This window comes from Ambystoma mexicanum, chromosome 8, assembly GCF_040938575.1.
Source record: "Ambystoma mexicanum isolate Mex_15411 chromosome 8, UKY_AmexF1_1, whole genome shotgun sequence".
Taxonomy (NCBI): Eukaryota; Metazoa; Chordata; class Amphibia; order Caudata; family Ambystomatidae; genus Ambystoma; species Ambystoma mexicanum.
Window position 1 is genome coordinate 730602450 of NC_090929.1, and position 22500 is coordinate 730624949.

General features: G+C 47.0%; 50 non-coding genes and 23 pseudogenes across 50 annotated transcripts in view; all 73 read left to right on the top strand.

The window, feature by feature from the left end:
• The window catches only part of LOC138477829 (5S ribosomal RNA), a 119-nt gene extending 29 nt beyond the window's left edge, over nt 1-90 (top strand). Inside the window, exon 1 of the ribosomal RNA XR_011271752.1 lies at nt 1-90. This exon is cut by the window's left edge and continues 29 nt beyond it. This is a non-coding gene — a ribosomal RNA (5S ribosomal RNA).
• A 106-nt stretch (nt 91-196) lies between these two features.
• LOC138478188 (5S ribosomal RNA) lies at nt 197-315 on the top strand. Its single transcript, XR_011272078.1, has one exon. It is a non-coding gene; the product is annotated as a 5S ribosomal RNA (ribosomal RNA).
• Nucleotides 316-421: 106 nt separating this feature from the next.
• LOC138473890 (5S ribosomal RNA) lies at nt 422-540 on the top strand (annotated as a pseudogene).
• A 106-nt stretch (nt 541-646) lies between these two features.
• Nucleotides 647-755, top strand: LOC138474484 (5S ribosomal RNA; annotated as a pseudogene).
• A 106-nt stretch (nt 756-861) lies between these two features.
• LOC138474275 (5S ribosomal RNA) lies at nt 862-970 on the top strand (annotated as a pseudogene).
• A 463-nt stretch (nt 971-1433) lies between these two features.
• LOC138478166 (5S ribosomal RNA) lies at nt 1434-1552 on the top strand. The gene has a single exon (XR_011272058.1). It is a non-coding gene; the product is annotated as a 5S ribosomal RNA (ribosomal RNA).
• A 106-nt stretch (nt 1553-1658) lies between these two features.
• Nucleotides 1659-1777, top strand: LOC138478179 (5S ribosomal RNA). Its single transcript, XR_011272070.1, has one exon. It is a non-coding gene; the product is annotated as a 5S ribosomal RNA (ribosomal RNA).
• Nucleotides 1778-1883: 106 nt separating this feature from the next.
• Nucleotides 1884-2002, top strand: LOC138478191 (5S ribosomal RNA). Its single transcript, XR_011272081.1, has one exon. It is a non-coding gene; the product is annotated as a 5S ribosomal RNA (ribosomal RNA).
• A 464-nt stretch (nt 2003-2466) lies between these two features.
• LOC138474423 (5S ribosomal RNA) lies at nt 2467-2575 on the top strand (annotated as a pseudogene).
• Nucleotides 2576-2681: 106 nt separating this feature from the next.
• On the top strand, nt 2682-2800 carry LOC138478203 (5S ribosomal RNA). The gene has a single exon (XR_011272092.1). It is a non-coding gene; the product is annotated as a 5S ribosomal RNA (ribosomal RNA).
• Nucleotides 2801-3264: 464 nt separating this feature from the next.
• Nucleotides 3265-3383, top strand: LOC138475374 (5S ribosomal RNA). Its single transcript, XR_011269524.1, has one exon. It is a non-coding gene; the product is annotated as a 5S ribosomal RNA (ribosomal RNA).
• A 106-nt stretch (nt 3384-3489) lies between these two features.
• LOC138479280 (5S ribosomal RNA) lies at nt 3490-3608 on the top strand. Its single transcript, XR_011273069.1, has one exon. It is a non-coding gene; the product is annotated as a 5S ribosomal RNA (ribosomal RNA).
• A 106-nt stretch (nt 3609-3714) lies between these two features.
• Nucleotides 3715-3833, top strand: LOC138478215 (5S ribosomal RNA). Its single transcript, XR_011272103.1, has one exon. It is a non-coding gene; the product is annotated as a 5S ribosomal RNA (ribosomal RNA).
• A 106-nt stretch (nt 3834-3939) lies between these two features.
• LOC138478035 (5S ribosomal RNA) lies at nt 3940-4058 on the top strand. The gene has a single exon (XR_011271939.1). It is a non-coding gene; the product is annotated as a 5S ribosomal RNA (ribosomal RNA).
• Nucleotides 4059-4522: 464 nt separating this feature from the next.
• Nucleotides 4523-4641, top strand: LOC138478254 (5S ribosomal RNA). The gene has a single exon (XR_011272138.1). It is a non-coding gene; the product is annotated as a 5S ribosomal RNA (ribosomal RNA).
• Nucleotides 4642-4747: 106 nt separating this feature from the next.
• LOC138479885 (5S ribosomal RNA) lies at nt 4748-4866 on the top strand. Its single transcript, XR_011273618.1, has one exon. It is a non-coding gene; the product is annotated as a 5S ribosomal RNA (ribosomal RNA).
• A 464-nt stretch (nt 4867-5330) lies between these two features.
• On the top strand, nt 5331-5449 carry LOC138478227 (5S ribosomal RNA). Its single transcript, XR_011272114.1, has one exon. It is a non-coding gene; the product is annotated as a 5S ribosomal RNA (ribosomal RNA).
• A 106-nt stretch (nt 5450-5555) lies between these two features.
• On the top strand, nt 5556-5674 carry LOC138478239 (5S ribosomal RNA). Its single transcript, XR_011272125.1, has one exon. It is a non-coding gene; the product is annotated as a 5S ribosomal RNA (ribosomal RNA).
• A 106-nt stretch (nt 5675-5780) lies between these two features.
• Nucleotides 5781-5899, top strand: LOC138473878 (5S ribosomal RNA; annotated as a pseudogene).
• A 106-nt stretch (nt 5900-6005) lies between these two features.
• Nucleotides 6006-6124, top strand: LOC138477789 (5S ribosomal RNA). The gene has a single exon (XR_011271716.1). It is a non-coding gene; the product is annotated as a 5S ribosomal RNA (ribosomal RNA).
• A 466-nt stretch (nt 6125-6590) lies between these two features.
• On the top strand, nt 6591-6709 carry LOC138477686 (5S ribosomal RNA). Its single transcript, XR_011271622.1, has one exon. It is a non-coding gene; the product is annotated as a 5S ribosomal RNA (ribosomal RNA).
• Nucleotides 6710-6815: 106 nt separating this feature from the next.
• LOC138479528 (5S ribosomal RNA) lies at nt 6816-6934 on the top strand. Its single transcript, XR_011273295.1, has one exon. It is a non-coding gene; the product is annotated as a 5S ribosomal RNA (ribosomal RNA).
• A 106-nt stretch (nt 6935-7040) lies between these two features.
• LOC138474371 (5S ribosomal RNA) lies at nt 7041-7149 on the top strand (annotated as a pseudogene).
• Nucleotides 7150-7255: 106 nt separating this feature from the next.
• Nucleotides 7256-7364, top strand: LOC138474656 (5S ribosomal RNA; annotated as a pseudogene).
• A 463-nt stretch (nt 7365-7827) lies between these two features.
• Nucleotides 7828-7946, top strand: LOC138478251 (5S ribosomal RNA). Its single transcript, XR_011272136.1, has one exon. It is a non-coding gene; the product is annotated as a 5S ribosomal RNA (ribosomal RNA).
• A 106-nt stretch (nt 7947-8052) lies between these two features.
• On the top strand, nt 8053-8171 carry LOC138479932 (5S ribosomal RNA). Its single transcript, XR_011273661.1, has one exon. It is a non-coding gene; the product is annotated as a 5S ribosomal RNA (ribosomal RNA).
• Nucleotides 8172-8277: 106 nt separating this feature from the next.
• LOC138480263 (5S ribosomal RNA) lies at nt 8278-8396 on the top strand. Its single transcript, XR_011273961.1, has one exon. It is a non-coding gene; the product is annotated as a 5S ribosomal RNA (ribosomal RNA).
• Nucleotides 8397-8502: 106 nt separating this feature from the next.
• LOC138474372 (5S ribosomal RNA) lies at nt 8503-8611 on the top strand (annotated as a pseudogene).
• A 106-nt stretch (nt 8612-8717) lies between these two features.
• Nucleotides 8718-8826, top strand: LOC138474276 (5S ribosomal RNA; annotated as a pseudogene).
• Nucleotides 8827-9289: 463 nt separating this feature from the next.
• On the top strand, nt 9290-9408 carry LOC138478264 (5S ribosomal RNA). Its single transcript, XR_011272147.1, has one exon. It is a non-coding gene; the product is annotated as a 5S ribosomal RNA (ribosomal RNA).
• A 106-nt stretch (nt 9409-9514) lies between these two features.
• LOC138479108 (5S ribosomal RNA) lies at nt 9515-9633 on the top strand. The gene has a single exon (XR_011272913.1). It is a non-coding gene; the product is annotated as a 5S ribosomal RNA (ribosomal RNA).
• A 106-nt stretch (nt 9634-9739) lies between these two features.
• LOC138474485 (5S ribosomal RNA) lies at nt 9740-9848 on the top strand (annotated as a pseudogene).
• Nucleotides 9849-9954: 106 nt separating this feature from the next.
• Nucleotides 9955-10073, top strand: LOC138479628 (5S ribosomal RNA). The gene has a single exon (XR_011273386.1). It is a non-coding gene; the product is annotated as a 5S ribosomal RNA (ribosomal RNA).
• Nucleotides 10074-10179: 106 nt separating this feature from the next.
• Nucleotides 10180-10298, top strand: LOC138478276 (5S ribosomal RNA). Its single transcript, XR_011272158.1, has one exon. It is a non-coding gene; the product is annotated as a 5S ribosomal RNA (ribosomal RNA).
• Nucleotides 10299-10404: 106 nt separating this feature from the next.
• On the top strand, nt 10405-10523 carry LOC138473893 (5S ribosomal RNA; annotated as a pseudogene).
• Nucleotides 10524-10629: 106 nt separating this feature from the next.
• On the top strand, nt 10630-10738 carry LOC138474486 (5S ribosomal RNA; annotated as a pseudogene).
• A 106-nt stretch (nt 10739-10844) lies between these two features.
• LOC138474277 (5S ribosomal RNA) lies at nt 10845-10953 on the top strand (annotated as a pseudogene).
• Nucleotides 10954-11416: 463 nt separating this feature from the next.
• Nucleotides 11417-11535, top strand: LOC138478961 (5S ribosomal RNA). The gene has a single exon (XR_011272779.1). It is a non-coding gene; the product is annotated as a 5S ribosomal RNA (ribosomal RNA).
• Nucleotides 11536-11641: 106 nt separating this feature from the next.
• Nucleotides 11642-11760, top strand: LOC138478288 (5S ribosomal RNA). The gene has a single exon (XR_011272169.1). It is a non-coding gene; the product is annotated as a 5S ribosomal RNA (ribosomal RNA).
• A 106-nt stretch (nt 11761-11866) lies between these two features.
• LOC138478301 (5S ribosomal RNA) lies at nt 11867-11985 on the top strand. Its single transcript, XR_011272181.1, has one exon. It is a non-coding gene; the product is annotated as a 5S ribosomal RNA (ribosomal RNA).
• A 464-nt stretch (nt 11986-12449) lies between these two features.
• On the top strand, nt 12450-12558 carry LOC138474424 (5S ribosomal RNA; annotated as a pseudogene).
• A 106-nt stretch (nt 12559-12664) lies between these two features.
• On the top strand, nt 12665-12783 carry LOC138475387 (5S ribosomal RNA). The gene has a single exon (XR_011269535.1). It is a non-coding gene; the product is annotated as a 5S ribosomal RNA (ribosomal RNA).
• A 464-nt stretch (nt 12784-13247) lies between these two features.
• On the top strand, nt 13248-13366 carry LOC138475399 (5S ribosomal RNA). Its single transcript, XR_011269546.1, has one exon. It is a non-coding gene; the product is annotated as a 5S ribosomal RNA (ribosomal RNA).
• A 106-nt stretch (nt 13367-13472) lies between these two features.
• LOC138478313 (5S ribosomal RNA) lies at nt 13473-13591 on the top strand. The gene has a single exon (XR_011272192.1). It is a non-coding gene; the product is annotated as a 5S ribosomal RNA (ribosomal RNA).
• Nucleotides 13592-13697: 106 nt separating this feature from the next.
• LOC138478325 (5S ribosomal RNA) lies at nt 13698-13816 on the top strand. Its single transcript, XR_011272203.1, has one exon. It is a non-coding gene; the product is annotated as a 5S ribosomal RNA (ribosomal RNA).
• A 106-nt stretch (nt 13817-13922) lies between these two features.
• LOC138478337 (5S ribosomal RNA) lies at nt 13923-14041 on the top strand. Its single transcript, XR_011272214.1, has one exon. It is a non-coding gene; the product is annotated as a 5S ribosomal RNA (ribosomal RNA).
• A 464-nt stretch (nt 14042-14505) lies between these two features.
• LOC138478255 (5S ribosomal RNA) lies at nt 14506-14624 on the top strand. Its single transcript, XR_011272139.1, has one exon. It is a non-coding gene; the product is annotated as a 5S ribosomal RNA (ribosomal RNA).
• A 106-nt stretch (nt 14625-14730) lies between these two features.
• Nucleotides 14731-14849, top strand: LOC138478349 (5S ribosomal RNA). The gene has a single exon (XR_011272225.1). It is a non-coding gene; the product is annotated as a 5S ribosomal RNA (ribosomal RNA).
• A 464-nt stretch (nt 14850-15313) lies between these two features.
• Nucleotides 15314-15432, top strand: LOC138478361 (5S ribosomal RNA). Its single transcript, XR_011272236.1, has one exon. It is a non-coding gene; the product is annotated as a 5S ribosomal RNA (ribosomal RNA).
• A 106-nt stretch (nt 15433-15538) lies between these two features.
• On the top strand, nt 15539-15657 carry LOC138478374 (5S ribosomal RNA). Its single transcript, XR_011272247.1, has one exon. It is a non-coding gene; the product is annotated as a 5S ribosomal RNA (ribosomal RNA).
• Nucleotides 15658-15763: 106 nt separating this feature from the next.
• LOC138473879 (5S ribosomal RNA) lies at nt 15764-15882 on the top strand (annotated as a pseudogene).
• A 106-nt stretch (nt 15883-15988) lies between these two features.
• On the top strand, nt 15989-16107 carry LOC138477791 (5S ribosomal RNA). The gene has a single exon (XR_011271717.1). It is a non-coding gene; the product is annotated as a 5S ribosomal RNA (ribosomal RNA).
• Nucleotides 16108-16573: 466 nt separating this feature from the next.
• On the top strand, nt 16574-16692 carry LOC138477929 (5S ribosomal RNA). Its single transcript, XR_011271843.1, has one exon. It is a non-coding gene; the product is annotated as a 5S ribosomal RNA (ribosomal RNA).
• Nucleotides 16693-16798: 106 nt separating this feature from the next.
• On the top strand, nt 16799-16917 carry LOC138478962 (5S ribosomal RNA). The gene has a single exon (XR_011272780.1). It is a non-coding gene; the product is annotated as a 5S ribosomal RNA (ribosomal RNA).
• Nucleotides 16918-17023: 106 nt separating this feature from the next.
• On the top strand, nt 17024-17132 carry LOC138474487 (5S ribosomal RNA; annotated as a pseudogene).
• A 106-nt stretch (nt 17133-17238) lies between these two features.
• Nucleotides 17239-17347, top strand: LOC138474658 (5S ribosomal RNA; annotated as a pseudogene).
• Nucleotides 17348-17810: 463 nt separating this feature from the next.
• LOC138478386 (5S ribosomal RNA) lies at nt 17811-17929 on the top strand. The gene has a single exon (XR_011272258.1). It is a non-coding gene; the product is annotated as a 5S ribosomal RNA (ribosomal RNA).
• Nucleotides 17930-18035: 106 nt separating this feature from the next.
• On the top strand, nt 18036-18154 carry LOC138480387 (5S ribosomal RNA). The gene has a single exon (XR_011274067.1). It is a non-coding gene; the product is annotated as a 5S ribosomal RNA (ribosomal RNA).
• Nucleotides 18155-18260: 106 nt separating this feature from the next.
• LOC138480264 (5S ribosomal RNA) lies at nt 18261-18379 on the top strand. The gene has a single exon (XR_011273962.1). It is a non-coding gene; the product is annotated as a 5S ribosomal RNA (ribosomal RNA).
• Nucleotides 18380-18485: 106 nt separating this feature from the next.
• Nucleotides 18486-18594, top strand: LOC138474740 (5S ribosomal RNA; annotated as a pseudogene).
• A 106-nt stretch (nt 18595-18700) lies between these two features.
• Nucleotides 18701-18809, top strand: LOC138474278 (5S ribosomal RNA; annotated as a pseudogene).
• A 463-nt stretch (nt 18810-19272) lies between these two features.
• LOC138478398 (5S ribosomal RNA) lies at nt 19273-19391 on the top strand. The gene has a single exon (XR_011272269.1). It is a non-coding gene; the product is annotated as a 5S ribosomal RNA (ribosomal RNA).
• Nucleotides 19392-19497: 106 nt separating this feature from the next.
• LOC138480083 (5S ribosomal RNA) lies at nt 19498-19616 on the top strand. Its single transcript, XR_011273798.1, has one exon. It is a non-coding gene; the product is annotated as a 5S ribosomal RNA (ribosomal RNA).
• Nucleotides 19617-19722: 106 nt separating this feature from the next.
• LOC138474488 (5S ribosomal RNA) lies at nt 19723-19831 on the top strand (annotated as a pseudogene).
• A 106-nt stretch (nt 19832-19937) lies between these two features.
• Nucleotides 19938-20046, top strand: LOC138474659 (5S ribosomal RNA; annotated as a pseudogene).
• Nucleotides 20047-20509: 463 nt separating this feature from the next.
• LOC138478964 (5S ribosomal RNA) lies at nt 20510-20628 on the top strand. Its single transcript, XR_011272782.1, has one exon. It is a non-coding gene; the product is annotated as a 5S ribosomal RNA (ribosomal RNA).
• Nucleotides 20629-20734: 106 nt separating this feature from the next.
• On the top strand, nt 20735-20853 carry LOC138478410 (5S ribosomal RNA). The gene has a single exon (XR_011272280.1). It is a non-coding gene; the product is annotated as a 5S ribosomal RNA (ribosomal RNA).
• A 106-nt stretch (nt 20854-20959) lies between these two features.
• Nucleotides 20960-21078, top strand: LOC138480265 (5S ribosomal RNA). The gene has a single exon (XR_011273963.1). It is a non-coding gene; the product is annotated as a 5S ribosomal RNA (ribosomal RNA).
• Nucleotides 21079-21184: 106 nt separating this feature from the next.
• On the top strand, nt 21185-21293 carry LOC138474373 (5S ribosomal RNA; annotated as a pseudogene).
• A 106-nt stretch (nt 21294-21399) lies between these two features.
• LOC138474660 (5S ribosomal RNA) lies at nt 21400-21508 on the top strand (annotated as a pseudogene).
• Nucleotides 21509-21971: 463 nt separating this feature from the next.
• LOC138478423 (5S ribosomal RNA) lies at nt 21972-22090 on the top strand. The gene has a single exon (XR_011272292.1). It is a non-coding gene; the product is annotated as a 5S ribosomal RNA (ribosomal RNA).
• Nucleotides 22091-22196: 106 nt separating this feature from the next.
• On the top strand, nt 22197-22315 carry LOC138479630 (5S ribosomal RNA). Its single transcript, XR_011273387.1, has one exon. It is a non-coding gene; the product is annotated as a 5S ribosomal RNA (ribosomal RNA).
• Nucleotides 22316-22421: 106 nt separating this feature from the next.
• Nucleotides 22422-22500, top strand: part of LOC138478435 (5S ribosomal RNA) — a 119-nt gene continuing 40 nt past the window's right edge. Inside the window, exon 1 of the ribosomal RNA XR_011272303.1 lies at nt 22422-22500. This exon is cut by the window's right edge and continues 40 nt beyond it. This is a non-coding gene — a ribosomal RNA (5S ribosomal RNA).

The window sequence follows — 22500 nt, forward strand, 5'->3', positions numbered from 1 at the left end:
CGATCTCGTCTGATCTCGGAAGCTAAGCAGTGTCGGGCCTAGTTAGTACCTGGATGGGAGACCGCCTGGGAGTACCAGGTGCTGTAGGCTTTTTTGTGCTCCAAGTTCAGGAAGTGAGCCATTTCTCAATTGCCTTTCAAAACTGCAAGGTCTAGCCGACTAGATGCTTAAAAGTACAAAACTCACTAGGCCCAGAACCTACGGCCACACCACACTGAATGCGCCCGATCTCGTCTGATCTCGGAAGCTAAGCAGTGTCGGGCCTAGTTAGTACCTGGATGGGAGACCGCCTGGGAATACCAGGTGCTGTAGGCTTTTTTGTGCTCCAAGTTCAGGAAGTGAGCCATTTCTCAATTGCCTTTCAAAACTGCAAGGTCTAGCCGACTAGATGCTTAAAAGTACAAAACTCACTAGGACCAGAGCCTACGGCCACACCACACTGAATGCGCCCGATCTCGTCTGATCTCAGAAGCTAAGCAGTGTCGGGCCTAGTTAGTACCTGGATGGGAGACAGCCTGGGAATAACAGGTGCTGTAGGCTTTTTTGTGCTCCAAGTTCAGGAAGTGAGCCATTTCTCAATTGCCTTTCAAAACTGCAAGGTCTAGCCGACTAGATGCTTAAAAGTACAAAACTCACTAGGACCAGAGCCTACGGCCACACCACACTGAATGCGTCTGATCTCGGAAGCTAAGCAGTGTCGGGCCTAGTTAGTACCTGGATGGGAGACCGCCTGGGAATACCAGGTGCTGTAGGCTTTTTTGTGCTCCAAGTTCAGGAAGTGAGCCATTTCTCAATTGCCTTTCAAAACTGCAAGGTCTAGCCGACTAGATGCTTAAAAGTACAAAACTCACTAGGCCCAGAGCCTACGGCCACACCACACTGAATGCGCCTGATCTCGGAAGCTAAGCAGTGTCGGGCCTAGTTAGTACCTGGATGGGAGACCGCCTGGGAATACCAGGTGCTGTAGGCTATTTTGTGCTCCATGATTAGTAATTGCACAACTTCTCAATTACTTTTCAAATTTGGTATGTTTCCAAAATAATTTTATCCCGTTTTATAGCGGAAATGTTGGACAACATTATGAGGGCTGGAGCTACCTATTTACATATAATTAGCATACAGGTAGTGTGTTCATGGGTAATAAATCGACTTTCACATGTAATGCAGTACAGAGAATATTGAGTCCTTCAAGAGGCATGAAAGAAAGCCGTTATTGTGTTGATTGTTCTCTCCACCTCCCTGCAACAGAAACAGGATGGATGGATTAAAGTTATCCTACCAGACATAGGAGTCCTGAATGGGCCCACCAGTCTTATATATCTCGCCTGATCGAGCCTGATCGAGCGATGAGCGTGGTATCATGTTGCAAGTGGCTGCATGGCTTAGCTTACTAAATGCAAATGCATAAGAGTAATATTCTTAGCATTTCTAGAGCCTACGGCCACACCACACTGAATGCGCCCGATCTCGTCTGATCTCGGAAGCTAAGCAGTGTCGGGCCTAGTTAGTACCTGGATGGGAGACCGCCTGGGAATACCAGGTGCTGTAGGCTTTTTTGTGCTCCAAGTTCAGGAAGTGAGCCATTTCTCAATTGCCTTTCAAAACTGCAAGGTCTAGCCGACTAGATGCTTAAAAGTACAAAACTCACTAGGCCCAGAGCCTACGGCCACACCACACTGAATGCGCCCGATCTCGTCTGATCTCGGAAGCTAAGCAGTGTCGGGCCTAGTTAGTACCTGGATGGGAGACCGCCTGGGAATACCAGGTGCTGTAGGCTTTTTTGTGCTCCAAGTTCAGGAAGTGAGCCATTTCTCAATTGCCTTTCAAAACTGCAAGGTCTAGCCGACTAGATGCTTAAAAGTACAAAACTCACTAGGACCAGAGCCTACGGCCACACCACACTGAATGCGCCCGATCTCGTCTGATCTCGGAAGCTAAGCAGTGTCGGGCCTAGTTAGTACCTGGATGGGAGACCGCCTGGGAATACCAGGTGCTGTAGGCTATTTTGTGCTCCATGATTAGTAATTGCGCAACTTCTCAATTACTTTTCAAATTTGGTATGTTTCCAAAATAATTTTATCCCGTTTTATAGCGGAAATGTTGGACAACATTATGAGGGCTGGAGCTACCTATTTACATATAATTAGCATACAGGTAGTGTGTTCATGGGTAATAAATCGACTTTCACATGTAATGCAGTACAGAGAATATTGAGTCCTTCAAGAGGCATGAAAGAAAGCCGTTATTGTGTTGATTGTTCTCTCCACCTCCCTGCAACAGAAACAGGATGGATGGATTAAAGTTATCCTACCAGACATAGGAGTCCTGAATGGGCCCACCAGTCTTATATATCTCGCCTGATCGAGCCCTGATCGAGCGATGAGCGTGGTATCATGTTGCAAGTGGCTGCATGGCTTAGCTTACTAAATGCAAATGCATAAGAGTAATATTCTTAGCATTACTAGAGCCTACGGCCACACCACACTGAATGCGCCTGATCTCGGAAGCTAAGCAGTGTCGGGCCTAGTTAGTACCTGGATGGGAGACTGCCTGGGAATACCAGGTGCTGTAGGCTTTTTTGTGCTCCAAGTTCAGGAAGTGAGCCATTTCTCAATTGCCTTTCAAAACTGCAAGGTCTAGCCGACTAGATGCTTAAAAGTACAAAACTCACTAGGCCCAGAGCCTACGGCCACACCACACTGAATGCGCCCGATCTCGTCTGATCTCGGAAGCTAAGCAGTGTCGGGCCTAGTTAGTACCTGGATGGGAGACCGCCTGGGAATACCAGGTGCTGTAGGCTATTTTGTGCTCCATGATTAGTAATTGCGCAACTTCTCAATTACTTTTCAAATTTGGTATGTTTCCAAAATAATTTTATCCCGTTTTATAGCGGAAATGTTGGACAACATTATGAGGGCTGGAGCTACCTATTTACATATAATTAGCATACAGGTAGTGTGTTCATGGGTAATAAATCGACTTTCACATGTAATGCAGTACAGAGAATATTGAGTCCTTCAAGAGGCATGAAAGAAAGCCGTTATTGTGTTGATTGTTCTCTCCACCTCCCTGCAACAGAAACAGGATGGATGGATTAAAGTTATCCTACCAGACATAGGAGTCCTGAATGGGCCCACCAGTCTTATATATCTCGCCTGATCGAGCGCTGATCGAGCGATGAGCGTGGTATCATGTTGCAAGTGGCTGCATGGCTTAGCTTACTAAATGCAAATGCATAAGAGTAATATTCTTAGCATTACTCGAGCCTACGGCCACACCACACTGAATGCGCCCGATCTCGTCTGATCTCGGAAGCTAAGCAGTGTTGGGCCTAGTTAGTACCTGGATGGGAGACCGCCTGGGAATACCAGGTGCTGTAGGCTTTTTTGTGCTCCAAGTTCAGGAAGTGAGCCATTTCTCAATTGCCTTTCAAAACTGCAAGGTCTAGCCGACTAGATGCTTAAAAGTACAAAACTCACTAGGCCCAGAGCCTACGGCCACACCACACTGAATGCGCCCGATCTCGTCTGATCTCGGAATCTAAGCAGTGTCGGGCCTAGTTAGTACCTGGATGGGAGACCGCCTGGGAATACCAGGTGCTGTAGGCTTTTTTGTGCTCCAAGTTCAGGAAGTGAGCCATTTCTCAATTTCCTTTCAAAACTGCAAGGTCTAGCCGACTAGATGCTTAAAAGTACAAAACTCACTAGGACCAGAGCCTACGGCCACACCACACTGAATGCGCCCGATCTCGTCTGATCTCGGAAGCTAAGCAGTGTCGGGCCTAGTTAGTACCTGGATGGGAGACCGCCTGGGAATACCAGGTGCTGTAGGCTTTTTTGTGCTCCAAGTTCAGGAAGTGAGCCATTTCTCAATTGCCTTTCAAAACTGCAAGGTCTAGCCGACTAGATGCTTAAAAGTACAAAACTCACTAGGCCCAGAGCCTACGGCCACACCACACTGAATGCGCCTGATCTCGTCTGATCTCGGAAGCTAAGCAGTGTCGGGCCTAGTTAGTACCTGGATGGGAGACCGCCTGGGAATACCAGGTGCTGTAGGCTATTTTGTGCTCCATGATTAGTAATTGCACAACTTCTCAATTACTTTTCAAATTTGGTATGTTTCCAAAATAATTTTATCCCGTTTTATAGCGGAAATGTTGGACAACATTATGAGGGCTGGAGCTACCTATTTACATATAATTAGCATACAGGTAGTGTGTTCATGGGTAATAAATCGACTTTCACATGTAATGCAGTACAGAGAATATTGAGTCCTTCAAGAGGCATGAAAGAAAGCCGTTATTGTGTTGATTGTTCTCTCCACCTCCCTGCAACAGAAACAGGATGGATGGATTAAAGTTATCCTACCAGACATAGGAGTCCTGAATGGGCCCACCAGTCTTATATATCTCGCCTGATCGAGCGCTGATCGAGCGATGAGCGTGGTATCATGTTGCAAGTGGCTGCATGGCTTAGCTTACTAAATGCAAATGCATAAGAGTAATATTCTTAGCATTTCTAGAGCCTACGGCCACACCACACTGAATGCGCCCGATCTCGTCTGATCTCGGAAGCTAAGCAGTGTCGGGCCTAGTTAGTACCTGGATGGGAGACTGCCTGGGAATACCAGGTGCTGTAGGCTTTTTTGTGCTCCAAGTTCAGGAAGTGAGCCATTTCTCAATTGCCTTTCAAAACTGCAAGGTCTAGCCGACTAGATGCTTAAAAGTACAAAACTCACTAGGCCCAGAGTCTACGGCCACACCACAGTGAATGCGCCCGATCTCGTTTGATCTCGGAAGCTAAGCAGTGTCGGGCCTAGTTAGTACCTGGATGGGAGACCGCCTGGGAATACCAGGTGCTGTAGGCTATTTTGTGCTCCATGATTAGTAATTGCGCAACTTCTCAATTACTTTTCAAATTTGGTATGTTTCCAAAATAATTTTATCCCGTTTTATAGCGGAAATGTTGGACAACATTATGAGGGCTGGAGCTACCTATTTACATATAATTAGCATACAGGTAGTGTGTTCATGGGTAATAAATCGACTTTCACATGTAATGCAGTACAGAGAATATTGAGTCCTTCAAGAGGCATGAAAGAAAGCCGTTATTGTGTTGATTGTTCTCTCCACCTCCCTGCAACAGAAACAGGATGGATGGATTAAAGTTATCCTACCAGACATAGGAGTCCTGAATGGGCCCACCAGTCTTATATATCTCGCCTGATCGAGCGCTGATCGAGCGATGAGCGTGGTATCATGTTGCAAGTGGCTGCATGGCTTAGCTTACTAAATGCAAATGCATAAGAGTAATATTCTTAGCATTACTCGAGCCTACGGCCACACCACACTGAATGCGCCCGATCTCGTCTGATCTCGGAAGCTAAGCAGTGTCGGGCCTAGTTAGTACCTGGATGGGAGACCGCCTGGGAATACCAGGTGCTGTAGGCTTTTTTGTGCTCCAAGTTCAGGAAGTGAGCCATTTCTCAATTGCCTTTCAAAACTGCAAGGTCTAGCCGACTAGGTGCTTAAAAGTACAAAACTCACTAGGCCCAGAGCCTACGGCCACACCACACTGAATGCGCCCGATCTCGTCTGATCTCGGAAGCTAAGCAGTGTCGGGCCTAGTTAGTACCTGGATGGGAGACCGCCTGGGAATACCAGGTGCTGTAGGCTTTTTTGTGCTCCAAGTTCAGGAAGTGAGCCATTTCTCAATTGCCTTTCAAAACTGCAAGGTCTAGCCGACTAGATGCTTAAAAGTACAAAACTCACTAGGACCAGAGCCTACGGCCACACCACACTGAATGCGCCCGTCTCTGTCTGATCTCGGAAGCTAAGCAGTGTCGGGCCTAGTTAGTACCTGGATGGGAGACCGCCTGGGAATACCAGGTGCTGTAGGCTTTTTTGTGCTCCAAGTTCAGGAAGTGAGCCATTTCTCAATTGCCTTTCAAAACTGCAAGGTCTAGCCGACTAGATGCTTAAAAGTACAAAACTCACTAGGACCAGAGCCTACGGCCACACCACACTGAATGCGCCCGATCTCGTCTGATCTCGGAAGCTAAGCAGTGTCGGGCCTAGTTAGTACCTGGATGGGAGACCGCCTGGGAATACCCGGTGCTGTAGGCTATTTTGTGCTCCATGATTAGTAATTGCACAACTTCTCAATTACTTTTCAAATTTGGTATGTTTCCAAAATAATTTTATCCCGTTTTATAGCGGAAATGTTGGACAACATTATGAGGGCTGGAGCTACCTATTTACATATAATTAGCATACAGGTAGTGTGTTCATGGGTAATAAATCGACTTTCACATGTAATGCAGTACAGAGAATATTGAGTCCTTCAAGAGGCATGAAAGAAAGCCGTTATTGTGTTGATTGTTCTCTCCACCTCCCTGCAACAGAAACAGGATGGATGGATTAAAGTTATCCTACCAGACATAGGAGTCCTGAATGGGCCCACCAGTCTTATATATCTCGCCTGATCGAGCCTGATGATCGAGCGATGAGCGTGGTATCATGTTGCAAGTGGCTGCATGGCTTAGCTTACTAAATGCAAATGCATAAGAGTAATATTCTTAGCATTTCTAGAGCCTACGGCCACACCACACTGAATGCGCCCGATCTCGTCTGATCTCGGAAGCTAAGCAGTGTCGGGCCTAGTTAGTACCTGGATGGGAGACCGCCTGGGAATACCAGGTGCTGTAGGCATTTTTGTGCTCCAAGTTCAGGAAGTGAGCCATTTCTCAATTGCCTTTCAAAACTGCAAGGTCTAGCCGACTAGATGCTTAAAAGTACAAAACTCACTAGGCCCAGAGCCTACGGCCACACCACACTGAATGCGCCCGATCTCGTCTGATCTCAGAAGCTAAGCAGTGTCGGGCCTAGTTAGTACCTAGATGGGAGACCGCCTGGGAATACCAGGTGCTGTAGGCTTTTTTGTGCTCCAAGTTCAGGAAGTGAGCCATTTCTCAATTGCCTTTCAAAACTGCAAGGTCTAGCCGACTAGATGCTTAAAAGTACAAAACTCACTAGGACCAGAGCCTACGGCCACACCACACTGAATGCGTCTGATCTCGGAAGCTAAGCAGTGTTGGGCCTAGTTAGTACCTGGATGGGAGACCGCCTGGGAATACCAGGTGCTGTAGGCTTTTTTGTGCTCCAAGTTCAGGAAGTGAGCCATTTCTCGATTGCCTTTCAAAACTGCAAGGTCTAGCCGACTAGATGCTTAAAAGTACAAAACTCACTAGGCCCAGAGCCTACGGCCACACCACACTGAATGCGCCTGATCTCGGAAGCTAAGCAGTGTCAGGCCTAGTTAGTACCTGGATGGGAGACCGCCTGGGAATACCAGGTGCTGTAGGCTATTTTGTGCTCCATGATTAGTAATTGCACAACTTCTCAATTACTTTTCAAATTTGGTATGTTTCCAAAATAATTTTATCCCGTTTTATAGCGGAAATGTTGGACAACATTATGAGGGCTGGAGCTACCTATTTACATATAATTAGCATACAGGTAGTGTGTTCATGGGTAATAAATCGACTTTCACATGTAATGCAGTACAGAGAATATTGAGTCCTTCAAGAGGCATGAAAGAAAGCCGTTATTGTGTTGATTGTTCTCTCCACCTCCCTGCAACAGAAACAGGATGGATGGATTAAAGTTATCCTACCAGACATAGGAGTCCTGAATGGGCCCACCAGTCTTATATATCTCGCCTGATCGAGCCTGATCGAGCGATGAGCGTGGTATCATGTTGCAAGTGGCTGCATGGCTTAGCTTACTAAATGCAAATGCATAAGAGTAATATTCTTAGCATTTCTAGAGCCTACGGCCACACCACACTGAATGCGCCCGATCTCGTCTGATCTCGGAAGCTAAGCAGTGTCGGGCCTAGTTAGTACCTGGATGGGAGACCGCCTGGGAATACCAGGTGCTGTAGGCTTTTTTGTGCTCCAAGTTCAGGAAGTGAGCCATTTCTCAATTGCCTTTCAAAACTGCAAGGTCTAGCCGACTAGATGCTTAAAAGTACAAAACTCACTAGGCCCAGAGCCTATGGCCACACCACACTGAATGCGCCCGATCTCGTCTGATCTCGGAAGCTAAGCAGTGTCGGGCCTAGTTAGTACCTGGATGGGAGACGGCCTGGGAATACCAGGTGCTGTAGGCTTTTTTGTGCTCCAAGTTCAGGAAGTGAGCCATTTCTCAATTGCCTTTCAAAACTGCAAGGTCTAGCCGACTAGATGCTTAAAAGTACAAAACTCACTAGGACCAGAGCCTACGGCCACACCACACTGAATGCGCCCGATCTCGTCTGATCTCGGAAGCTAAGCAGTGTCGGGCCTAGTTAGTACCTGGATGGGAGACAGCCTGGGAATAACAGGTGCTGTAGGCTTTTTTGTGCTCCAAGTTCAGGAAGTGAGCCATTTCTCAATTGCCTTTCAAAACTGCAAGGTCTAGCCGACTAGATGCTTAAAAGTACAAAACTCACTAGGACCAGAGCCTACGGCCACACCACACTGAATGCGTCTGATCTCGGAAGCTAAGCAGTGTTGGGCCTAGTTAGTACCTGGATGGGAGACCGCCTGGGAATACCAGGTGCTGTAGGCTTTTTTGTGCTCCAAGTTCAGGAAGTGAGCCATTTCTCAATTGCCTTTCAAAACTGCAAGGTCTAGCCGACTAGATGCTTAAAAGTACAAAACTCACTAGGCCCAGAGCCTACGGCCACACCACACTGAATGCGCCTGATCTCGGAAGCTAAGCAGTGTCGGGCCTAGTTAGTACCTGGATGGGAGACCGCCTGGGAATACCAGGTGCTGTAGGCTATTTTGTGCTCCATGATTAGTAATTGCACAACTTCTCAATTACTTTTCAAATTTGGTATGTTTCCAAAATAATTTTATCCCGTTTTATAGCGGAAATGTTGGACAACATTATGAGGGCTGGAGCTACCTATTTACATATAATTAGCATACAGGTAGTGTGTTCATGGGTAATAAATCGACTTTCACATGTAATGCAGTACAGAGAATATTGAGTCCTTCAAGAGGCATGAAAGAAAGCCATTATTGTGTTGATTGTTCTCTCCACCTCCCTGCAACAGAAACAGGATGGATGGATTAAAGTTATCCTACCAGACATAGGAGTCCTGAATGGGCCCACCAGTCTTATATATCTCGCCTGATCGAGCCTGATCGAGCGATGAGCGTGGTATCATGTTGCAAGTGGCTGCATGGCTTAGCTTACTAAATGCAAATGCATAAGAGTAATATTCTTAGCATTTCTAAAGCCTACGGCCACACCACACTGAATGCGCCCGATCTCGTCTGATCTCGGAAGCTAAGCAGTGTCGGGCCTAGTTAGTACCTGGATGGGAGACCGCCTGGGAATACCAGGTGCTGTAGGCTTTTTTGTGCTCCAAGTTCAGGAAGTGAGCCATTTCTCAATTGCCTTTCAAAACTGCAAGGTCTAGCCGACTAGATGCTTAAAAGTACAAAACTCACTAGGCCCAGAGCCTACGGCCACACCACACTGAATGCGCCCGATCTCGTCTGATCTCGGAAGCTAAGCAGTGTTGGGCCTAGTTAGTACCTGGATGGGAGACCGCCTGGGAATACCAGTTGCTGTAGGCTTTTTTGTGCTCCAAGTTCAGGAAGTGAGCCATTTCTCAATTGCCTTTCAAAACTGCAAGGTCTAGCCGACTAGATGCTTAAAAGTACAAAACTCACTAGGACCAGAGCCTACGGCCACACCACACTGAATGCGTCTGATCTCGGAAGCTAAGCAGTGTCGGGCCTAGTTAGTACCTGGATGGGAGACCGCCTGGGAATACCAGGTGCTGTAGGCTTTTTTGTGCTCCAAGTTCAGGAAGTGAGCCATTTCTCAATTGCCTTTCAAAACTGCAAGGTCTAGCCGACTAGATGCTTAAAAGTACAAAACTCACTAGGCCCAGAGCCTACGGCCACACCACACTGAATGCGCCCGATCTCGTCTGATCTCGGAAGCTAAGCAGTGTCGGGCCTAGTTAGTACCTGGATGGGAGACCGCCTGGGAATACCAGTTGCTGTAGGCTTTTTTGTGCTCCAAGTTCAGGAAGTGAGCCATTTCTCAATTGCCTTTCAAAACTGCAAGGTCTAGCCGACTAGATGCTTAAAAGTACAAAACTCACTAGGCCCAGAGCCTACGGCCACACCACACTGAATGCGCCCGATCTCGTCTGATCTCGGAAGCTAAGCAGTGTCGGGCCTAGTTAGTACCTGGATGGGAGACCGCCTGGGAATACCAGGTGCTGTAGGCTTTTTTGTGCTCCAAGTTCAGGAAGTGAGCCATTTCTCAATTGCCTTTCAAAACTGCAAGGTCTAGCCGACTAGATGCTTAAAAGTACAAAACTCACTAGGACCAGAGCCTACGGCCACACCACACTGAATGCGCCGGATCTCGTCTGATCTCAGAAGCTAAGCAGTGTCGGGCCTAGTTAGTACCTGGATGGGAGACAGCCTGGGAATAACAGGTGCTGTAGGCTTTTTTGTGCTCCAAGTTCAGGAAGTGAGCCATTTCTCAATTGCCTTTCAAAACTGCAAGGTCTAGCCGACTAGATGCTTAAAAGTACAAAACTCACTAGGACCAGAGCCTACGGCCACACCACACTGAATGCGTCTGATCTCGGAAGCTAAGCAGTGTCGGGCCTAGTTAGTACCTGGATGGGAGACCGCCTGGGAATACCAGGTGCTGTAGGCTTTTTTGTGCTCCAAGTTCAGGAAGTGAGCCATTTCTCAATTGCCTTTCAAAACTGCAAGGTCTAGCCGACTAGATGCTTAAAAGTACAAAACTCACTAGGCCCAGAGCCTACGGCCACACCACACTGAATGCGCCTGATCTCGGAAGCTAAGCAGTGTCGGGCCTAGTTAGTACCTGGATGGGAGACCGCCTGGGAATACCAGGTGCTGTAGGCTATTTTGTGCTCCATGATTAGTAATTGCACAACTTCTCAATTACTTTTCAAATTTGGTATGTTTCCAAAATAATTTTATCCCGTTTTATAGCGGAAATGTTGGACAACATTATGAGGGCTGGAGCTACCTATTTACATATAATTAGCATACAGGTAGTGTGTTCATGGGTAATAAATCGACTTTCACATGTAATGCAGTACAGAGAATATTGAGTCCTTCAAGAGGCATGAAAGAAAGCCGTTATTGTGTTGATTGTTCTCTCCACCTCCCTGCAACAGAAACAGGATGGATGGATTAAAGTTATCCTACCAGACATAGGAGTCCTGAATGGGCCCACCAGTCTTATATATCTCGCCTGATCGAGCCTGATCGAGCGATGAGCGTGGTATCATGTTGCAAGTGGCTGCATGGCTTAGCTTACTAAATGCAAATGCATAAGAGTAATATTCTTAGCATTTCTAGAGCCTACGGCCACACCACACTGAATGCGCCCGATCTCGTCTGATCTCAGAAGCTAAGCAGTGTCGGGCCTAGTTAGTACCTGGATGGGAGACCGCCTGGGAATACCAGGTGCTGTAGGCTTTTTTGTGCTCCAAGTTCAGGAAGTGAGCCATTTCTCAATTGCCTTTCAAAACTGCAAGGTCTAGCCGACTAGATGCTTAAAAGTACAAAACTCACTAGGCCCAGAGCCTACGGCCACACCACACTGAATGCGCCCGATCTCGTCTGATCTCGGAAGCTAAGCAGTGTCGGGCCTAGTTAGTACCTGGATGGGAGACCGCCTGGGAATACCAGGTGCTGTAGGCTTTTTTGTGCTCCAAGTTCAGGAAGTGAGCCATTTCTCAATTGCCTTTCAAAACTGCAAGGTCTAGCCGACTAGATGCTTAAAAGTACAAAACTCACTAGGACCAGAGCCTACGGCCACACCACACTGAATGCGCCCGATCTCGTCTGATCTCGGAAGCTAAGCAGTGTCGGGCCTAGTTAGTACCTGGATGGGAGACCGCCTGGGAATACCAGGTGCTGTAGGCTATTTTGTGCTCCATGATTAGTAATTGCACAACTTCTCAATTACTTTTCAAATTTGGTATGTTTCCAAAATAATTTTATCCCGTTTTATAGCGGAAATGTTGGACAACATTATGAGGGCTGGAGCTACCTATTTACATATAATTAACATACAGGTAGTGTGTTCATGGGTAATAAATCGACTTTCACATGTAATGCAGTACAGAGAATATTGAGTCCTTCAAGAGGCATGAAAGAAAGCCGTTATTGTGTTGATTGTTCTCTCCACCTCCCTGCAACAGAAACAGGATGGATGGATTAAAGTTATCCTACCAGACATAGGAGTCCTGAATGGGCCCACCAGTCTTATATATCTCGCCTGATCGAGCCCTGATCGAGCGATGAGCGTGGTATCATGTTGCAAGTGGCTGCATGGCTTAGCTTACTAAATGCAAATGCATAAGAGTAATATTCTTAGCATTACTAGAGCCTACGGCCACACCACACTGAATGCGCCTGATCTCGGAAGCTAAGCAGTGTCGGGCCTAGTTAGTACCTGGATGGGAGACTGCCTGGGAATACCAGGTGCTGTAGGCTTTTTTGTGCTCCAAGTTCAGGAAGTGAGCCATTTCTCAATTGCCTTTCAAAACTGCAAGGTCTAGCCGACTAGATGCTTAAAAGTACAAAACTCACTAGGCCCAGAGCCTACGGCCACACCACACTGAATGCGCCCGATCTCGTCTGATCTCGGAAGCTAAGCAGTGTTGGGCCTAGTTAGTACCTGGATGGGAGACCGCCTGGGAATACCAGGTGCTGTAGGCTATTTTGTGCTCCATGATTAGTAATTGCGCAACTTCTCAATTACTTTTCAAATTTGGTATGTTTCCAAAATAATTTTATCCCGTTTTATAGCGGAAATGTTGGACAACATTATGAGGGCTGGAGCTACCTATTTACATATAATTAGCATACAGGTAGTGTGTTCATGGGTAATAAATCGACTTTCACATGTAATGCAGTACAGAGAATATTGAGTCCTTCAAGAGGCATGAAAGAAAGCCGTTATTGTGTTGATTGTTCTCTCCACCTCCCTGCAACAGAAACAGGATGGATGGATTAAAGTTATCCTACCAGACATAGGAGTCCTGAATGGGCCCACCAGTCTTATATATCTCGCCTGATCGAGCGCTGATCGAGCGATGAGCGTGGTATCATGTTGCAAGTGGCTGCATGGCTTAGCTTACTAAATGCAAATGCATAAGAGTAATATTCTTAGCATTACTCGAGCCTACGGCCACACCACACTGAATGCGCCCGATCTCGTCTGATCTCGGAAGCTAAGCAGTGTTGGGCCTAGTTAGTACCTGGATGGGAGACCGCCTGGGAATACCAGGTGCTGTAGGCTTTTTTGTGCTCCAAGTTCAGGAAGTGAGCCATTTCTCAATTGCCTTTCAAAACTGCAAGGTCTAGCCGACTAGATGCTTAAAAGTACAAAACTCACTAGGCCCAGAGCCTACGGCCACACCACACTGAATGCGCCCGATCTCGTCTGATCTCGGAAGCTAAGCAGTGTCGGGCCTAGTTAGTACCTGGATGGGAGACCGCCTGGGAATACCAGGTGCTGTAGGCTTTTTTGTGCTCCAAGTTCAGGAAGTGAGCCATTTCTCAATTGCCTTTCAAAACTGCAAGGTCTAGCCGACTAGATGCTTAAAAGTACAAAACTCACTAGGACCAGAGCCTACGGCCACACCACACTGAATGCGCCCGATCTCGTCTGATCTCGGAAGCTAAGCAGTGTCGGGCCTAGTTAGTACCTGGATGGGAGACCGCCTGGGAATACCAGGTGCTGTAGGCTTTTTTGTGCTCCAAGTTCAGGAAGTGAGCCATTTCTCAATTGCCTTTCAAAACTGCAAGGTCTAGCCGACTAGATGCTTAAAAGTACAAAACTCACTAGGCCCAGAGCCTACGGCCACACCACACTGAATGCGCCCGATCTCGTCTGATCTCGGAAGCTAAGCAGTGTCGGGCCTAGTTAGTACCTGGATGGGAGACCGCCTGGGAATACCAGGTGCTGTAGGCTATTTTGTGCTCCATGATTAGTAATTGCACAACTTCTCAATTACTTTTCAAATTTGGTATGTTTCCAAAATAATTTTATCCCGTTTTATAGCGGAAATGTTGGACAACATTATGAGGGCTGGAGCTACCTATTTACATATAATTAGCATACAAGTAGTGTGTTCATGGGTAATAAATCGACTTTCACATGTAATGCAGTACAGAGAATATTGAGTCCTTCAAGAGGCATGAAAGAAAGCCGTTATTGTGTTGATTGTTCTCTCCACCTCCCTGCAACAGAAACAGGATGGATGGATTAAAGTTATCCTACCAGACATAGGAGTCCTGAATGGGCCCACCAGTCTTATATATCTCGCCTGATCGAGCGCTGATCGAGCGATGAGCGTGGTATCATGTTGCAAGTGGCTGCATGGCTTAGCTTACTAAATGCAAATGCATAAGAGTAATATTCTTAGCATTTCTAGAGCCTACGGCCACACCACACTGAATGCGCCCGATCTCGTCTGATCTCGGAAGCTAAGCAGTGTCGGGCCTAGTTAGTACCTGGATGGGAGACTGCCTGGGAATACCAGGTGCTGTAGGCTTTTTTGTGCTCCAAGTTCAGGAAGTGAGCCATTTCTCAATTGCCTTTCAAAACTGCAAGGTCTAGCCGACTAGATGCTTAAAAGTACAAAACTCACTAGGCCCAGAGCCTACGGCCACACCACACTGAATGCGCCCGATCTCGTCTGATCTCGGAAGCTAAGCAGTGTCGGGCCTAGTTAGTACCTGGATGGGAGACCGCCTGGGAATACCAGGTGCTGTAGGCTATTTTGTGCTCCATGATTAGTAATTGCACAACTTCTCAATTACTTTTCAAATTTGGTATGTTTCCAAAATAATTTTATCCCGTTTTATAGCGGAAATGTTGGACAACATTATGAGGGCTGGAGCTACCTATTTACATATAATTAGCATACAGGTAGTGTGTTCATGGGTAATAAATCGACTTTCACATGTAATGCAGTACAGAGAATATTGAGTCCTTCAAGAGGCATGAAAGAAAGCCGTTATTGTGTTGATTGTTCTCTCCACCTCCCTGCAACAGAAACAGGATGGATGGATTAAAGTTATCCTACCAGACATAGGAGTCCTGAATGGGCCCACCAGTCTTATATATCTCGCCTGATCGAGCGCTGATCGAGCGATGAGCGTGGTATCATGTTGCAAGTGGCTGCATGGCTTAGCTTACTAAATGCAAATGCATAAGAGTAATATTCTTAGCATTACTCGAGCCTACGGCCACACCACACTGAATGCGCCCGATCTCGTCTGATCTCGGAAGCTAAGCAGTGTCGGGCCTAGTTAGTACCTGGATGGGAGACCGCCTGGGAATACCAGGTGCTGTAGGCTTTTTTGTGCTCCAAGTTCAGGAAGTGAGCCATTTCTCAATTGCCTTTCAAAACTGCAAGGTCTAGCCGACTAGGTGCTTAAAAGTACAAAACTCACTAGGCCCAGAGCCTACGGCCACACCACACTGAATGCGCCCGATCTCGTCTGATCTCGGAAGCTAAGCAGTGTCGGGCCTAGTTAGTACCTGGATGGGAGACCGCCTGGGAATACCAGGTGCTGTAGGCTTTTTTGTGCTCCAAGTTCAGGAAGTGAGCCATTTCTCAATTGCCTTTCAAAACTGCAAGGTCTAGCCGACTAGATGCTTAAAAGTACAAAACTCACTAGGACCAGAGCCTACGGCCACACCACACTGAATGCGCCCGTCTCTGTCTGATCTCGGAAGCTAAGCAGTGTCGGGCCTAGTTAGTACCTGGATGGGAGACCGCCTGGGAATACCAGGTGCTGTAGGCTTTTTTGTGCTCCAAGTTCAGGAAGTGAGCCATTTCTCAATTGCCTTTCAAAACTGCAAGGTCTAGCCGACTAGATGCTTAAAAGTACAAAACTCACTAGGACCAGAGCCTACGGCCACACCACACTGAATGCGCCCGATCTCGTCTGATCTCGGAAGCTAAGCAGTGTCGGGCCTAGTTAGTACCTGGATGGGAGACCGCCTGGGAATACCCGGTGCTGTAGGCTATTTTGTGCTCCATGATTAGTAATTGCACAACTTCTCAATTACTTTTCAAATTTGGTATGTTTCCAAAATAATTTTATCCCGTTTTATAGCGGAAATGTTGGACAACATTATGAGGGCTGGAGCTACCTATTTACATATAATTAGCATACAGGTAGTGTGTTCATGGGTAATAAATCGACTTTCACATGTAATGCAGTACAGAGAATATTGAGTCCTTCAAGAGGCATGAAAGAAAGCCGTTATTGTGTTGATTGTTCTCTCCACCTCCCTGCAACAGAAACAGGATGGATGGATTAAAGTTATCCTACCAGACATAGGAGTCCTGAATGGGCCCACCAGTCTTATATATCTCGCCTGATCGAGCCTGATGATCGAGCGATGAGCGTGGTATCATGTTGCAAGTGGCTGCATGGCTTAGCTTACTAAATGCAAATGCATAAGAGTAATATTCTTAGCATTTTTAGAGCCTACGGCCACACCACACTGAATGCGCTCGATCTCGTCTGATCTCGGAAGCTAAGCAGTGTCGGGCCTAGTTAGTACCTGGATGGGAGACCGCCTGGGAATACCAGGTGCTGTAGGCTTTTTTGTGCTCCAAGTTCAGGAAGTGAGCCATTTCTCAATTGCCTTTCAAAACTGCAAGGTCTAGCCGACTAGATGCTTAAAAGTACAAAACTCACTAGGCCCAGAGCCTACGGCCACACCACACTGAATGCGCCCGATCTCGTCTGATCTCAGAAGCTAAGCAGTGTCGGGCCTAGTTAGTACCTGGATGGGAGACCGCCTGGGAATACCAGGTGCTGTAGGCTTTTTTGTGCTCCAAGTTCAGGAAGTGAGCCATTTCTCAATTGCCTTTCAAAACTGCAAGGTCTAGCCGACTAGATGCTTAAAAGTACAAAACTCACTAGGACCAGAGCCTACGGCCACACCACACTGAATGCGTCTGATCTCGGAAGCTAAGCAGTGTCGGGCCTAGTTAGTACCTGGATGGGAGACCGCCTGGGAATACCAGGTGCTGTAGGCTTTTTTGTGCTCCAAGTTCAGGAAGTGAGCCATTTCTCAATTGCCTTTCAAAACTGCAAGGTCTAGCCGACTAGATGCTTAAAAGTACAAAACTCACTAGGCCCAGAGCCTACGGCCACACCACACTGAATGCGCCTGATCTCGGAAGCTAAGCAGTGTCAGGCCTAGTTAGTACCTGGATGGGAGACCGCCTGGGAATACCAGGTGCTGTAGGCTATTTTGTGCTCCATGATTAGTAATTGCACAACTTCTCAATTACTTTTCAAATTTGGTATGTTTCCAAAATAATTTTATCCCGTTTTATAGCGGAAATGTTGGACAACATTATGAGGGCTGGAGCTACCTATTTACATATAATTAGCATACAGGTAGTGTGTTCATGGGTAATAAATCGACTTTCACATGTAATGCAGTACAGAGAATATTGAGTCCTTCAAGAGGCATGAAAGAAAGCCGTTATTGTGTTGATTGTTCTCTCCACCTCCCTGCAACAGAAACAGGATGGATGGATTAAAGTTATCCTACCAGACATAGGAGTCCTGAATGGGCCCACCAGTCTTATATATCTCGCCTGATCGAGCCTGATCGAGCGATGAGCGTGGTATCATGTTGCAAGTGGCTGCATGGCTTAGCTTACTAAATGCAAATGCATAAGAGTAATATTCTTAGCATTTCTAGAGCCTACGGCCACACCACACTGAATGCGCCCGATCTCGTCTGATCTCGGAAGCTAAGCAGTGTCGGGCCTAGTTAGTACCTGGATGGGAGACCGCCTGGGAATACCAGGTGCTGTAGGCTTTTTTGTGCTCCAAGTTCAGGAAGTGAGCCATTTCTCAATTGCCTTTCAAAACTGCAAGGTCTAGCCGACTAGATGCTTAAAAGTACAAAACTCACTAGGCCCAGAGCCTACGGCCACACCACACTGAATGCGCCCGATCTCGTCTGATCTCGGAAGCTTAGCAGTGTCGGGCCTAGTTAGTACCTGGATGGGAGACGGCCTGGGAATACCAGGTGCTGTAGGCTTTTTTGTGCTCCAAGTTCAGGAAGTGAGCCATTTCTCAATTGCCTTTCAAAACTGCAAGGTCTAGCCGACTAGATGCTTAAAAGTACAAAACTCACTAGGACCAGAGCCTACGGCCACACCACACTGAATGCGCCCGATCTCGTCTGATCTCGGAAGCTAAGCAGTGTCGGGCCTAGTTAGTACCTGGATGGGAGACAGCCTGGGAATAACAGGTGCTGTAGGCTTTTTTGTGCTCCAAGTTCAGGAAGTGAGCCATTTCTCAATTGCCTTTCAAAACTGCAAGGTCTAGCCGACTAGATGCTTAAAAGTACAAAACTCACTAGGACCAGAGCCTACGGCCACACCACACTGAATGCGTCTGATCTCGGAAGCTAAGCAGTGTTGGGCCTAGTTAGTACCTGGATGGGAGACGGCCTGGGAATACCAGGTGCTGTAGGCTTTTTTGTGCTCCAAGTTCAGGAAGTGAGCCATTTCTCAATTGCCTTTCAAAACTGCAAGGTCTAGCCGACTAGATGCTTAAAAGTACAAAACTCACTAGGCCCAGAGCCTACGGCCACACCACACTGAATGCGCCTGATCTCGGAAGCTAAGCAGTGTCGGGCCTAGTTAGTACCTGGATGGGAGACCGCCTGGGAATACCAGGTGCTGTAGGCTATTTTGTGCTCCATGATTAGTAATTGCACAACTTCTCAATTACTTTTCAAATTTGGTATGTTTCCAAAATAATTTTATCCCGTTTTATAGCGGAAATGTTGGACAACATTATGAGGGCTGGAGCTACCTATTTACATATAATTAGCATACAGGTAGTGTGTTCATGGGTAATAAATCGACTTTCACATGTAATGCAGTACAGAGAATATTGAGTCCTTCAAGAGGCATGAAAGAAAGCCATTATTGTGTTGATTGTTCTCTCCACCTCCCTGCAACAGAAACAGGATGGATGGATTAAAGTTATCCTACCAGACATAGGAGTCCTGAATGGGCCCACCAGTCTTATATATCTCGCCTGATCGAGCCTGATCGAGCGATGAGCGTGGTATCATGTTGCAAGTGGCTGCATGGCTTAGCTTACTAAATGCAAATGCATAAGAGTAATATTCTTAGCATTTCTAGAGCCTACGGCCACACCACACTGAATGCGCCCGATCTCGTCTGATCTCGGAAGCTAAGCAGTGTCGGGCCTAGTTAGTACCTGGATGGGAGACCGCCTGGGAATACCAGGTGCTGTAGGCTTTTTTGTGCTCCAAGTTCAGGAAGTGAGCCATTTCTCAATTGCCTTTCAAAACTGCAAGGTCTAGCCGACTAGATGCTTAAAAGTACAAAACTCACTAGGCCCAGAGCCTACGGCCACACCACACTGAATGCGCCCGATCTCGTCTGATCTCGGAAGCTAAGCAGTGTCGGGCCTAGTTAGTACCTGGATGGGAGACCGCCTGGGAATACCAGTTGCTGTGGGCTTTTTTGTGCTCCAAGTTCAGGAAGTGAGCCATTTCTCAATTGCCTTTCAAAACTGCAAGGTCTAGCCGACTAGATGCTTAAAAGTACAAAACTCACTAGGACCAGAGCCTACGGCCACACCACACTGAATGCGTCTGATCTCGGAAGCTAAGCAGTGTCGGGCCTAGTTAGTACCTGGATGGGAGACCGCCTGGGAATACCAGGTGCTGTAGGCTTTTTTGTGCTCCAAGTTCAGGAAGTGAGCCATTTCTCAATTGCCTTTCAAAACTGCAAGGTCTAGCCGACTAGATGCTTAAAAGTACAAAACTCACTAGGCCCAGAGCCTACGGCCACACCACACTGAATGCGCCTGATCTCGGAAGCTAAGCAGTGTCAGGCCTAGTTAGTACCTGGATGGGAGACCGCCTGGGAATACCAGGTGCTGTAGGCTATTTTGTGCTCCATGATTAGTAATTGCACAACTTCTCAATTACTTTTCAAATTTGGTATGTTTCCAAAATAATTTTATCCCGTTTTATAGCGGAAATGTTGGACAACATTATGAGGGCTGGAGCTACCTATTTACATATAATTAGCATACAGGTAGTGTGTTCATGGGTAATAAATCGACTTTCACATGTAATGCAGTACAGAGAATATTGAGTCCTTCAAGAGGCATGAAAGAAAGCCGTTATTGTGTTGATTGTTCTCTCCACCTCCCTGCAACAGAAACAGGATGGATGGATTAAAGTTATCCTACCAGACATAGGAGTCCTGAATGGGCCCACCAGTCTTATATATCTCGCCTGATCGAGCCTGATCGAGCGATGAGCGTGGTATCATGTTGCAAGTGGCTGCATGGCTTAGCTTACTAAATGCAAATGCATAAGAGTAATATTCTTAGCATTTCTAGAGCCTACGGCCACACCACACTGAATGCGCCCGATCTCGTCTGATCTCAGAAGCTAAGCAGTGTCGGGCCTAGTTAGTACCTGGATGGGAGACCGCCTGGGAATACCAGGTGCTGTAGGCTTTTTTGTGCTCCAAGTTCAGGAAGTGAGCCATTTCTCAATTGCCTTTCAAAACTGCAAGGTCTAGCCGACTAGATGCTTAAAAGTACAAAACTCACTAGGCCCAGAGCCTACGGCCACACCACACTGAATGCGCCCGATCTCGTCTGATCTCGGAAGCTAAGCAGTGTCGGGCCTAGTTAGTACCTGGATGGGAGACCGCCTGGGAATACCAGGTGCTGTAGGCTTTTTTGTGCTCCAAGTTCAGGAAGTGAGCCATTTCTCAATTGCCTTTCAAAACTGCAAGGTCTAGCCGACTAGATGCTTAAAAGTACAAAACTCACTAGGACCAGAGCCTACGGCCACACCACACTGAATGCGCCCGATCTCGTCTGATCTCGGAAGCTAAGCAGTGTCGGGCCTAGTTAGTACCTGGATGGGAGACAGCCTGGGAATAACAGGTGCTGTAGGCTTTTTTGTGCTCCAAGTTCAGGAAGTGAGCCATTTCTCAATTGCCTTTCAAAACTGCAAGGTCTAGCCGACTAGATGCTTAAAAGTACAAAACTCACTAGGACCAGAGCCTACGGCCACACCACACTGAATGCGTCTGATCTCGGAAGCTAAGCAGTGTTGGGCCTAGTTAGTACCTGGATGGGAGACCGCCTGGGAATACCAGGTGCTGTAGGCTTTTTTGTGCTCCAAGTTCAGGAAGTGAGCCATTTCTCAATTGCCTTTCAAAACTGCAAGGTCTAGCCGACTAGATGCTTAAAAGTACAAAACTCACTAGGCCCAGAGCCTACGGCCACACCACACTGAATGCGCCTGATCTCGGAAGCTAAGCAGTGTCAGGCCTAGTTAGTACCTGGATGGGAGACCGCCTGGGAATACCAGGTGCTGTAGGCTATTTTGTGCTCCATGATTAGTAATTGCACAACTTCTCAATTACTTTTCAAATTTGGTATGTTTCCAAAATAATTTTATCCCGTTTTATAGCGGAAATGTTGGACAACATTATGAGGGCTGGAGCTACCTATTTACATATAATTAGCATACAGGTAGTGTGTTCATGGGTAATAAATCGACTTTCACATGTAATGCAGTACAGAGAATATTGAGTCCTTCAAGAGGCATGAAAGAAAGCCATTATTGTGTTGATTGTTCTCTCCACCTCCCTGCAACAGAAACAGGATGGATGGATTAAAGTTATCCTACCAGACATAGGAGTCCTGAATGGGCCCACCAGTCTTATATATCTCGCCTGATCGAGCCTGATCGAGCGATGAGCGTGGTATCATGTTGCAAGTGGCTGCATGGCTTAGCTTACTAAATGCAAATGCATAAGAGTAATATTCTTAGCATTTCTAGAGCCTACGGCCACACCACACTGAATGCGCCCGATCTCGTCTGATCTCGGAAGCTAAGCAGTGTCGGGCCTAGTTAGTACCTGGATGGGAGACCGCCTGGGAATACCAGGTGCTGTAGGCTTTTTTGTGCTCCAAGTTCAGGAAGTGAGCCATTTCTCAATTGCCTTTCAAAACTGCAAGGTCTAGCCGACTAGATGCTTAAAAGTACAAAACTCACTAGGCCCAGAGCCTACGGCCACACCACACTGAATGCGCCCGATCTCGTCTGATCTCGGAAGCTAAGCAGTGTCGGGCCTAGTTAGTACCTGGATGGGAGACCGCCTGGGAATACCAGTTGCTGTAGGCTTTTTTGTGCTCCAAGTTCAGGAAGTGAGCCATTTCTCAATTGCCTTTCAAAACTGCAAGGTCTAGCCGACTAGATGCTTAAAAGTACAAAACTCACTAGGACCAGAGCCTACGGCCACACCACACTGAATGCGCCCGATCTCGTCTGATCTCGGAAGCTAAGCAGTGTCGGGCCTAGTTAGTACC